Below are 11,629 nucleotides of genomic sequence, written 5' to 3'. Positions count from 1 at the left end.
CCCCAGGAAATAATGCTGAGGGCTAGTGTCTCAGGCAGAGAGAACAGTAGTGGGCAGAGGGAGATCGTGGCAAATGGAAGGAATGAGAAAGCGGCGAGCGCAAGCCTCCGTCACGTGCACAGGGGCTTACCACTGCTCACCGACGCTCCCTGATCTCCTCACAGTCTGCTGTCCTCTGGGTTACTCACTGCCACTTCCTTCCTCTTCCTTTTGTAATATGCACAATTGTTTAGTTCTGTACTTTATTATTTTTCGGGAATACATTCGTGAAATATCCAAAGCTAATGACCAGTCTCTAGAAACAGTGGGTCCCTGTCCCCAGGTCCTTACTTCACAGAAAGTAGGCCTTGCCCATCCCCAGCTCCCAGACTGACTGGGTGCTTCCTCACTATGTGCTGGCATCTTCCATAGCCTCGTCATTCAAAGCCCAGATTCTGGATCCAGACTGCAAGGGTTGGAATCCCCCTCTGCTTTTCATTACAGTCTTATCTTTCCTCAGTCATAGAACAGGATAAGAGTATGAACTTCCGGGTACTCTACTTCAGTCTGCTGTAAGGACCAGGTGAGTTCATACATGTAAAGCACTTACTACAGTCCCTGGCCTATAATAAATACACAGTGGATACTGGATATGCCAGCACTTCATGCAGTTACTGACAGCTTTACATGGCTCTTCCACTCAATTCAAAGTTCCTTAAGGAACATCTTACCCAGCATTTCACAAAGCACATCAAATACAGTATACATGCAATAAATGTGTGCTGAACGAATGGATGAATGAACAAGTGGATAGTGCCTAAAGAAATTCATAGACTGAATTTCTGCATAAGTGAAAAGACTAAGTCCCTTTCTAGCTTTAAGAATCTGTTCTTTAAGGATTTATATTATTTACATTCCATCAATTTATGGATTTATAGCTTAAAAAATGATCTGATCCATAACTGGATAGACCATAGTTACGAACTAAATAAACTTTGTGACTATTTTATTTAAAGTATTTTAAGATAAGATAGGTTCTTTTTTTTTTTTTTTTTAAGTATGACCATAGAAAGCCAGGGGACATTCTGAAAAGCCTCCTTGTAAGAAGGCCCTGAGATATGCCAGATGGATTCTAAGTTCATTCAACCAGATTTATAAAGTACTAGTATATTCCACACAATGTGTCAGGTGTTATGGAAAATAAAGGTTTTAATGAGGCAACAGTGATGTGTCATCATGCACTGAGTACCAAACCTTGCACATCTCATTCAATCCTCACACATTTATGGGAGGTATATTTTGTCCATTACACTACAGGGGAGCAGAAAGATGCAGAAACTGCTCAAGTTTCCTTATTTATAATTGACAGTTGAAGCAAAAATTTTAACACTATCTGATATACTTGTTATAAATACATATGGAAGAAATATTTAATACAATTATATTGTTAACAGGAAGGGTAAAGGGACTTTAAGATTTCTACACTAGTAAAATGTTGACACCTTATGACAAGTTATAGATGAGACAGATAGATAGATAGATAGATAATGATACCTAGACCTAGAGCAATACTTAGCACAGTCATACAAAGTGATGCACGAAAAACACTATAAATCAATCAAAATGAAAGTCAAAGCATGTTCAAGTTACCCACAGGAAGAGATGAAAAAGAAAAAAAAACACAATAAATAGAACACAAAAAATAAAATGACAGACCTCAGCCCTGATATGTCAGTGATTACATTAAGTATAAATGGTCTAAATATACAATTAAACAAAGAAATTGGCAGAGTGGATTTAAAAAATGACCCACAGGCAGAAGAGCACCTTGCAGGCCCAGATGTGTGAGAGATGGGGGAGCAGCCACTGGAGTGACTCTGGCTGGGCCAAGTATAATGACACACATAGGCTAAAAATCAAAGGATGGAAAAAATATGCCATACTTACATTAACCAAAAAAATAAGCCCAAGTGGCTATATTAATATCAGATAAAGTAGATTTCAGAGTTAAGAAAATTACCAGGGGGATATTATATAATGATAAAATGGTTATTCACCAAAAGACATAGAAACCACAAATATGTGTGCATCAAACAACACGCCATAAAATATGTGAAGAACTGATAACACTGAAAAGAGAAACAGACAAATCACAATTATAGCTGAAGAATCCAATACCCTTCTCTAGAAAAAAGAACTAAATGGAAGGATTTAGAAGAATTAAACAGATCTAACAGGCATTTATACAACACTCTAACAAAAACAATGGAAAACACACACTTTTCAAAAATTCTCAGAATATAATAATCAACATGGGATACATCCTGGACTATATAACAAACTTCAACAAATCAAAAAGAACTGAAATTATACATAGTGGATTATCTGACCACAGTGGAATAAAAACAAAAATCAGTAACAGAAAGAAAACAGAAAAACACATAAACATCTGACAGCTAAACAACACACTTTAACTCATCCATTAGTCAAAGAAGAAGTCACAAAGAAAATTTTTTTTTAATTGGATAAAAATGAAAATACAGCATACCCACAAATATGCGACAACTGAATCAGTGCTATAGAGATATTCATAGTACTAAATGCTTACGTTATGAAAGAGGAAAAGTCTCAACCCATCTGTGCTCTCATCTAAAGAACCTAGAAAGGGAAGAGAAAAATAAACTCAAAACAAGAAAACCGAAGAAAATGAAAAGAGCAGAAACCAATAAATTTGAAAACAAATATGGAGAAAATCAATGAAATAAAGAACTGGTTTTTGAAAAGATCAATAAAACTGACAAACCTCCAGGAAGTCAGGAGACACAATATCCAAGATGAAACACAGATTAGTCACTACAGACCTTGCAGACACTGAAAGCATAATAAAAGAATTCTATGAACAATTCTACACAGAAAAGTTTAACAACTTAGATGAAATGACCCAACTACTCAAAAAACACAAATTACTGCAATTCACTGGATATCAAGTATATTATCTGAATAGCACTGTAAGTATTACAGTAAATGTTATTTTAAAACTTCTAAAGTAGAAGTCTCCAATCCCAGACACTTTCACAAGAAAATTCTACCAAATGTTTAAATAACTCACACCAATTCTTTAAAATCTCTTTCAGAAAATAGAAAAGGAGGTAATACTTCCCAATTCATTTTATAAAGCTATTTTCATTATCCTGATACCAAAACCAGACAAAAACAATAGGACAAAAAGGAAACTACAGAATATTTCTCATGAACATAGATATAAAAACCCTTAACAAAATATTAGCAAATATAATTCATCAATATGTAAAGAAAATTATATACTATAACTAAGTGCGGTTCATTCCAGGTATGCAAGGCTGTTTCAACATTTGAAAATCAACCAATGCAATCTGCCAATAAACAAGCTAAAGAAGAAAAATCTCAAGATCATATCGCTTGATGGAGACAAATCATTTGACAAAATCCAACACTTTTTCATGGTAAAAATCTCTCAGAAAAATAGGAATAGAGAGAAGCTTCCTCAACTTAATAAAGAATATCTTTTTTAAAAAAATAGTAACTAACATTATTGAATGCTTTTTCCCTAAGATTAAGAACAAAGCAAGGGTGTTCTCTCTCACCACTATTTCTCAACAGAGTACTGGAAGATCTAGCCAATGCAATGAGGCAAGAAAAAGAAACAAAATGTATACGTATTAGAAACGATGAAATAAAACTACGCTATTTACTGACATTATGATTATAAATGAAGAAACTTTCAAGTAAGCTGAAAAATGTCCTTAGAATAAAGAAGTTCATCCAGGTCACAGTATATAAGACATTCAATAATTAGTTGTATTTTTATAAACTCTCAGTGAACATTTGGATGCTGAAATTCAAAATATGACAGTATTGACAATTGCCCAAAAAATAAGAGTTCGTATATATAGAGGGCTTATATGCTAAAAATACAAGACACTGATGAAAGAAATCAAAGAAGATGTAAATAAATGGAGACATACCATGTTCATGGATTAAAAGACTTAATATGATAATGACGCTAATTCTCCCTAAACTGATATAAAGGTTTAATGTAATTATTATCCAAATCCTAGCAAGAGTTTTTAATTAACCCAGCAGATATAGACAAGATTATTCTAAAGTTTTCATGGAGAGACAAAGAAGCTCAGTAGCTAAAACAATTTCAGAAAGGAAATATACAGTGAGAGGAATCTGTCTGTACAATTTTAAGCCATTAACAGAAATCAAGACTATATGGTATTGGTGGAGGACAGATATATAGGTCAGTAGAACACAAATAAAGAGCCCAGAAATAGATACACATCAGTATGTCCAAACTTTTGATAAAGGTACCAAGAGTAATTCAATGACGGAAGGGTTGCCTGTCTGACAAATGGTATTGGTGTAATTGGATATCCAAAAGCTAAAAAAGGGGGTGAAGGGGAAGACATCTATAAAAATCTCTAAGCACTAGTAATTTAGTTCAGCAACATCATGGGGTACAAGATAAATATGCAAGTATCAATTTATTCTTGTAATTTTTTTTCAACCTAAACCTCATAACTTATATAAATTACTCAATGGATTACAGGTTTAAACATAAAACTATAAAATTTATAAAGGAAAGACAAGAGAAAAGTTTGGGGATCTTGAACTAAGTAAAGACTTCTTTGACTTTTCACCAAAAGCACAATCTATAAAAGGAAAAACTGATAAAATACATGTCATCAAAATTAAAAACTTGCTCTTTGAAAGACCCTTTTGAGAAGATAAGACAACATACAAACTGAGAGAAAATATTTGCAAACCACATAACCAACAAAGGACTCGTCTCTAGAATATATAAACAGCTCTCAAAACTCAACAGTTTAAAAAAAAGTCCACTATAAAATACAAAAAAGACATGACCAGTCATTTCACTGATGATACACAGAGGGCAAACAAGTATATAAAAAGGTGTTTAGCATCATTATCCATTAGGAGAATACAAAACCAAACCGAAACTAAATATCACTATACACCCATCAGAATAGGTAAAAGAACAATGACAATACAAAATGCTGTGGCAGATGTGGAGAAACTTAATCAACCGTACATTGCTCCCAGCAATTAAAATGGTATGACCACTCTGGAAAACAGTTTGGCAGTTTCTTAGAAAACTACATATTTAACTACCATACACAATTGCACTCGTGGGCATTTATCCCAGAAAAATGAAAACTTACTTTCATTCAAAACCTGTATACCCATGTTCATAACAGCTTTATTCATAATAGCAAAAATCTGGAAATAGCCCAGACGTCCTTCAGTGGGTAAATGTTTAAACACACTGTGGCACATCTAGACCATGGAATACTCTACTAGCAATAAAATGGAGCACACTATTGCTACACATCACAACCTGGATACATCACCAGAGAACATGCTGAGTGGGCAAAAAGCCAAGCCTGAAAGGTTAACAGTCTATGATTCCATGTACATAATATTCTTGAAAGGACAAAATTACAGAAATGGAATTTCAAGTTAGTGGTTTTCAAGGACTAGGGGAGGTGGGTGTGTGGGGGAAGTGTGGCTATACAAGGACCACAAAGGGGATGCTGTGGTGATGGAGATACTCTGTATCTTGGCTAGCAAGGTTAATATTCTGACTGTATTATATTCGACTGCAGTTTTGTAAGATTTTCAAGGAAAATTTTGAGGTTTTGCCATATGGTGTATGATGGAAACACTTTCCTCAGTCTTTCCACAAAACCCTCAGTAAAATTTCTACCTCTGAGGAGTTGCCTAGGAAAGTCACGCACTGCTGCAATGTGGTAACATTACAAAGAGAATTCAAATGAGAAGGCACTGCAGGTATGTCTAATATTAATTAATCAGTTAACTGAAAAAATAAAGATGTTGGTACATGTCTTAAGTAAAGCAGTTCTATTTATTTCTACTGACATGAAATTTAAACTATATTATGTCATTTATTACAGCCCATTCTCATTTAACTTTCTTCTAAAGCTTCTAAATAAAAGACTACGTCACTACGGTACCAAAATCAACTTTGATATAGACTGATTGATAAGAATAAAACCATAGAAACCACCGAGCTCTTTGGCGGAGGGGCTCTTGCTCCCTCTGGGCCTGTCCCTGAGCGCTCTCTCGGCTCTGCAGCGGTATCGTCCAGCCCAGGACAGTGAGGAGCCTGGGGCTTTACCAGGGAGAGTAAAATACCACTGGCAACAGACTGCATCAGAACCAGGGGCAATGAATGGGCTCTAAGCAAAGCTTGAAGTGCTTTAAATCCAAGAGCTCACTGAGTTTCTCAGCAAATCTTCTATGACTGCCCCCCAGCCCCACCCCACACAGATTAAAAAACAGACCTAAGACCTTAGGAAATCAAGCTCAGGGCAGACTTTTTCCAACATCCCATTTTACTTCTCCAATGCGTCAGAGAGAGGAATGGGGTCACTCTGCAAGTCACAGTTTCAGTGTGTCCTGATTTCTCCTCCAGAGGAGTAAGGAGCCAACTGTCTGGGACAAGTTCTCTTCTTGGAATGAACACAACCATCACTGGGTCACTAGCAATGAAGTCATTCCCAAATGGATTAAATCTGAATAACTGAACCCATCTTTCTGCCAGGGGGAAGTACAGCCCTTCCTCAGCCAGTAGCAACTGACACCCCGAGTCACTCAGACAGTTGCTGGCCTTGGACGCCAGCTATTTGATACCCTCCCCCAAAACATAGACGTTTGAATGTTAAGCCTTTGAACTTAAATATTCACTTCTTTTCAATTATTTCTCTAGGAAGGAAAGAACGTGCTGTTTTTGGACAATTACTGGATAATACTATCCTGTTAAGTGAATAGAGAGGATAAAGAATAACAAAAACTCCATAGGATCAATTTAACTTTCCAGCAATACATTTAAAGAGTTTGAATACAAGCCACCTTTTTCCAGATGATCAATCCTACCACATCAAAATGCTCTCATTAGGAGCTACTTTTCCTCATTTGGCCCTTTTTCTATTAATCACAGTAAACTATTCATCTTCTCTAAAAGCAGGCTCTAAGCTGTCTAACTGGAGCTGCTGGCACCCATCAGTCATAACTCAGTGTTGATAAGCAGCTTTCATTTCCTAAGATTTTCCCAAAAGATTCCTGCCTCTGAGGTGCCAGTCATTCTTTGAATGTGCTCCAGTCTGTTTTGATTCCCTTCCCTCCAGAACCAATAAGCAACGGCATCTACCCCCAGCGTGAGGTTGCCAAAGCTCAAGAGCAGAAGTGGGTTGGCATCTCCTTCTTCCACACCACTCAAGGTCAAGTAGACGTGTCCAGGGATATGGCATATGGAACGTCGCTGGAAATCAAATGGTCCTACAAATAGCACGTCATTATTATAATCATGAAGATAACCTTATTCTTCCATACCCAGGTTCTTCTGAAATCTTCACGCCTTCCACTCTCCAGTGGCACTGCAGATCTGAGCTGTCGATGTAAACATGCCGAATTTTGTTCTGTCATTTCGACCTCACATTCCAAAACCCTTGAATGAAACCAGTGTTTACTAATTATATTTCATATAACAAACATTTGAGTTTCGCTATTATAGAGAGACCATGTAACTTAATGTCCAAACTGCTACAATTTTTGGAGCATAGGCAATGCTAATAACAACTATACAAGGGCTTAAGCCAAGAACAGAGACCGTCACGAGCAAAGCAGACTGTGTGGTCGCCCTGACTACAAGCTTCCTATTCCTGCTAAAACTCTATTTCGATGCATTATTTTATAAGAGATAAAAGGTATTTATAATTCTGTGGCTTATTTCACTGCCGTTCCCATCCCTTGGCATTCATTGATGCAGGTGTTTGCAGAGAAGAGGAAATTCTTCTCTGGTCACTTCCACTGTTTTTATCTCTTTGGTACATTCTTTTCTATGTGAGTTAGCTCCTGCCTAAATTGCACAACTTTCTATTTCTCTTTGCCAATGCTTCTCTAATTCTATCTCTAGTTCTCTGACTAATGTAGAAATGTTATACTGTAGGTGTTTCTGGAATCATGTCATTTCCATTAGGTTTGGTATCTTTTATTTTTAAAAATCTGGAGTTGCTATTTTGAGATCTTATTGTATGGCATTGAATATGCTCATTGCTCATTTGTTTTTACGAAAGCATCCTTAAACCCAGGCTTCTGGGTTAGGACACACCTGCTCGGAAACATTCTATTCCAGCCAAAAGTGTGTAGGGGAGAGAAGAGGAAAAAAGATTGTCAAGCACCACGCAACAAAAGGAGGCGGGACGCTCCTCCGCAGGATCTGTGCACAGATCCTGACCTGGGTTTCAGGCTTTTTCCATGAGAAAGGGAATTTATGTTCCATAAAAATCACTGTAAAAATTAATAAATTAAACACAAAATAATTTCACCCACAAAGACGATCAAATGAAAAAACTAAATAGTTTCAAAATCTTGCACCCTCCCCAGTGCCCCCAAAAAATGTCACAAAGGGATGAAACATTTTATAACTCAGAAACAAATGGAATGTCTCTCTCTCTCTAGGAAAAAACAATGCTTTATAACAACTAGGCTTATTTACATCCAAACTAAAGCTCCCATCAAGGTAGGTTTGCTTTTTAACCCTTCTCAGGAAAACATGGTAAGGAAAGCAGTATTTTTCAAGCAGAAAAAAATTTCCTAGCAAAAAATTATTAGTAACATAGGGAGGACTTACTCTACAATACAGAGTTCAAAAGATAACATTCAAATAACCAGATAACGTAAGTCTAGCAAAAAGGATGTATACAGACATGCACACATACCCTTTCATAATCTTCCTCTACAGAAGACCAGAGATGAGTATTTTGGTTACCATTAGGGTTGGCTCTTGATGGTACAATCATATATTACCTTTTTCTTAGGTTCTTTATACTTTTTAGAACTTTTCACACTTTCTGCCAGGAACATATATCACTTTTTAAATACTTTCATTACAAAAAAGAAGCAAACAGTTAAAGAAAAAAAAAAACAGCAGCCAAAAGACTGATAGCTCCCTGAAGGCATTTTAAACATAAAGTTTGAGTAACAGCATCTGTGCATTTGCTCCCTGCCATCTCCATCTCCTCAGCTGAAAATCTTTGATATTTTAAAATTATGGAAACCCCATACACAGCAGGGCAAGAAAGTTCCTCTATTAACATAGCAAACTCTATCAGACCTGCAAAGACAGGGTCGGTTTTGGATAGACATGCCTTCTAACAAGGTAGCCACCTGGACGTGCACGGTCCCGGCCTCACAGCAGAAAATCACCACCTATGCCTTGCTTGAGAAGTACTCAGCTTGTTTTCGGTGGCTTACATTCTTTTGGCAATATGTTAGAGGTGCTAAATTTTTGCACTAAGCCCGCAGGTCTGCTGTCCCAGTCACACACCCAGTCTGTCGCCTGTATCCCACTGGGGGAGAGCACCCAGGTTTCAGGCACACCCCTGCTGGATGGTATTTCAGAGACATCTCCTCCCACCAGCTCCACGGCACTTGCACTATTTTCAAAGACCCGTATGGAGTCTCCACACTAAAGAGAGACATGCTGTCATACAGCCCTCACCATTCCGAGTGATCTATGCATCTAGAAGGATCCAGAATCCATATGGCTTAGCAGTTTCTCCCAGTGGTGAGGAATATTCATCCAGCTATGTGCCACGTGCTGAATTCACTTTGTCCACAGAACAGCTGAGCTTCTTGGAGTTCCAGGAAGCAGTTGGTGGAAAGGTTCATCTCTCCAGGCCCTGTCCCCACTCCACTTTAATGACAGGCAGGGACAGAAGGAACGTAAAGTGGCAATGGAGGTTCCTTTGTCAAGGAAGAGAATGGTCGCCATAATGTCCCTTCACAAACCTCCCTGGTCTCCTGGAGTTAATGTATCTCATTAGTATGAGCAGCTGTGTGACACCATCCCACCCCCTGCAAGGTTTTGATGTGTAGAGGTCTCGGACGGGGCTATTTCATTTACTAAAAATTGGTGCCCTAATCATTAATGTTCTCCTGCCTTTCTGCTGGGAGTTCAGGCAAGCCCACAAATCCAACAGGATGCGCTTTTCAGCAACCCCAACCAGCTCAGCCTGAACACACCCCCAGCCCAAGCATCCCTCCACTTTTAAAGCCTGACCTTCCTAGGAGCTTTCTCAAAGCCGGTCAGTTCTACCAGCTGGAACTGAAGGATCCAGGCCAAGTTGGGGTGGGCAAGTTATAAGGCCCATACTTGAGAGAGAAACAAAACTACAGGATCAACAAGGTTGCAACTGGTTAGCAAGAGACAGGAAACTGAAATCTAGTTTTCAACAGTGTTTCTGGCGCCAGAGCCTAGCTGTGCTACTAGCTTAGAAACAAAACACAAGTGCTCAGCAAGACTATTCCAGCAACTCACAGGTCCTCCTCGTGGGCACTTCTCATAGCCATTTTTGACCTGTTAATCATATTCTTTGAGCATATATCCTTCCCATGAGAATAAGACGTATAATCCACCCTGTGCTTATGTCCTCTCATAAGGCAGGCACCGGATAAATTCGCACGCACATCTTTTACATTACATCTACTGTGTAGATGAACACAATGAACGAAAATAATAAGCAACATGGCTTAAGAAAAAAATCACAGCTTTGGAGTCCAAAAGACCTACACCATAACTCACACCACGACTTACTACATTTATTACACGGACCAGCACCTGGTTCCTGCTCTTTAAGATGGGTAATAATACATACCTTGAAGGATTGCTCAGATTGTCAGAGGTAATAAACATGGGCCACATCAAATGGTAGCTGTGGCAGTTATGCCATTTTCCCCACTAGAAATTAAGCATATTTTTCTTGGGTAAAACATCTCATCACCTATATATCACTACTGGATTTATCTTCCTTAGTTCGGTAATTACTGTTTTGTTATTGTTATTATTTTTAAAACACTAAAAGCAGCATTTAATAACACCCCAACTGGCTGGGCACCGTGGGATGCGGACATACAGAGAAGTGCCTGCCCTCCAGGGACTTGGACTCCCTGGAGCAAGTCTAAGCCTACGCCAGAGACCTCCAACCGGACTGGAGATGCCGGTGGGGAGGGGGGGAGGTCCTGCCCCCAGTATGCACCCTGCAAACGCCTGTCTACTGCACTGACAGAAGTCAGGTGGTGATATAGTGCAGGGACAGCAAGGACACAGGCCATGACCAGAAGAGTGGGGCCGGGGGCGACAATGGGGCTTTGCAAGATGTGTTAGCAGACTAAGCCCGAGAATGCCTGCGAATGGTGTAGGGTGTTCCCTGGGTCCTCAGTGGTGAGCAACCGGCCCCATAAATGGCAGCCAGCACAAGCATCATTTTCAGAACAAAAGCATTTGGGGTTCTGCAGTGTGCAGTGCGTATCACGCCTGCTTTCCTGAGGCTGTTGGTGTGGGTTCTGACACTTACTTCCGTCCTGAACACCAGGCAGCGATTCTTCCAGGTCAGCTGAGCTTGTTCAAAACTCTCCCAGTGGTGAGATGCCCATCGGCCTGGCCTGTGCCCCTTCCAGCACAGAGTGCCTGGCAGCGATGAGGAACCCAGACCTGGAGCCATAGGTTCTGGGTGTGCCGGCTGCCATGTGGGAGCCACAGACCCACAGACCTGGGAGGCAG

The sequence above is a fragment of the Manis javanica genome, chromosome 1 (assembly GCF_040802235.1).
Source record: "Manis javanica isolate MJ-LG chromosome 1, MJ_LKY, whole genome shotgun sequence".
NCBI lineage: Eukaryota > Metazoa > Chordata > Mammalia > Pholidota > Manidae > Manis > Manis javanica.
The sequence above is the reverse complement of the archived record's forward strand: the minus strand, read 5'-3'. Positions refer to the sequence as shown.